General features: G+C 37.5%; 1 pseudogene across 1 annotated transcript; it reads left to right on the top strand.

The window, feature by feature from the left end:
* Nucleotides 1–620: 620 nt before the first annotated feature.
* Nucleotides 621–1,173, top strand: LOC311193072 (annotated as a pseudogene). The gene has a single exon. The product of its transcript is annotated as an uncharacterized misc_RNA (transcript).
* Nucleotides 1,174–1,681: the final 508 nt, after the last annotated feature.

Here is a 1,681-nt window from a genome sequence, read left to right as displayed (position 1 = left end):
GTGTCCATGTACTTCATTTACTCGTCTTCATTACAGGTCCTTAGGCGAGCTTTAGCTTTTGTCTTGCTAACAAAGTCAGGCAGCTGGTTCTGTAGACTTGAGGCAGATTTGAGGCGCCTTCCTGTTCTTCTTTCCCTCTTCATCTTTATCACCTCCTTCTCAGAGACAAGTTGTTTCTCCTGAGGTATCACAATGCACACAATGCGCTAACATTGTGGTGCTTTAGGCAAAGCTTTGCACATCCTTTATATAGTTGGTTGCTGACCAACTAGTATTTATCGTGTCCCTGCTTCAACATACTTCATTCGGTACATGCAAAAATATACAATACTTGTCAAATATAGCTATTGTTTAACCTTATTTTATTTCACGTTTACTGCTATGTTTGTTTACTTACATATATGTAATTCTGAGTGGGGTTTTATGGACACATAATCTCTAATCTCAGTTCCATGATTACTGATTATGAAAGGTGGAATCACCTATCTGGACAGCCCCTGAGTGGTGCAGATACGTGACAAAATGTCTCATTCAAAGGATTAAGATAATTTAAGGAATATCAACAATTTATCTCTGCCACCATCATCTGCCCTTTCCTCTGACATATTTAACCACTCTGGAAAGAGAATCGGGCCCTTCAAGAAGGCAATCAAAACCTTCAGCAAAAGAACAGAGCTTTTCATATAGTGAACAAAGTCTATTATCAGGAGAATCAAAGTATCTAAATACAGAAAAAAGTCCTTTGGGAAGAGAATAAAATCCTTCAAGAGAAGCATAGGGACTCTTCAGAGAAAACAAAGCACCTTGAGAAACAGCAAAAGGCCGTACAACAACAAAATAAAGCCCTCAGAGAAGAGATTAAGGCTCTCAAAGAGCAAGAAAGAGCATTTGCGATGGAGGAAAAAGCTCTTCAGCAAGAAATTTTAGCTTTATTGGAAGAAAATAAGGCCTTCAAGGAGAAGCTTAAGGCTCTTGAAAAGGACACCAAGGCCATTCAGTAAGAGGAGAAAGCTCTTTGTGAGGAAAAAATTGTCCTCACTGAGGAGAAATTTGCTCTCCAAGAGGAAAACGGGGCCCTTCAGGATGAGAAAACAGCCCTACAAAGCCAGGAGAAAGCTCTCCAAGAGCACAAAGTCCTCTCAATGGTATAAGATACTTGAAGAGGAGGAATAAAGCAATATAATAAAGAATCAAAGGCTTAGAGAGATTTAGCATAATGAGCAAAGGGTTTGCAACGACAGTAATTTTTTCACTGTTAGCCAGATATCATGGTCAAATCTTCATAACATTACATCAGCAGCAACTAATGGATAAAACCAGGGGAAATTTAGACTTACTGCAAAAACCTAGGAAGTTTGAAAGCACTGAAAGATATGTGTTGGTTTCTTGGATCCCTGAAGCCCAATAAATTACCGCTACCAATACATTATGCATATTCGCAGGTGTCTGCTTTACTGAGATATTGAATACCACAGAAAATAAGTTTCATATTATAGTATTTCAAAGCGTAGATAACCACTTTTTTTTTTTTTTTTTACTAGAGAATTTCAGAGGATATTAATAAAAAAATTTACTATTGTATGGTAAAACCACTGCCCTTGTGGTGTACAAAGATATTGATTCAGTAGCTTGGAACTGGAAAACCATAACAGAATAAAAACAGCATATTAACACTAGTTTT

Source organism: Gallinula chloropus (genome assembly GCF_964237585.1).
Source record: "Gallinula chloropus genome assembly, chromosome: 1".
Lineage (NCBI taxonomy): Eukaryota > Metazoa > Chordata > Aves > Gruiformes > Rallidae > Gallinula > Gallinula chloropus.
Note: the sequence above shows the minus strand (reverse complement) of the source record. Positions and strands in the feature narration are given on the sequence as shown.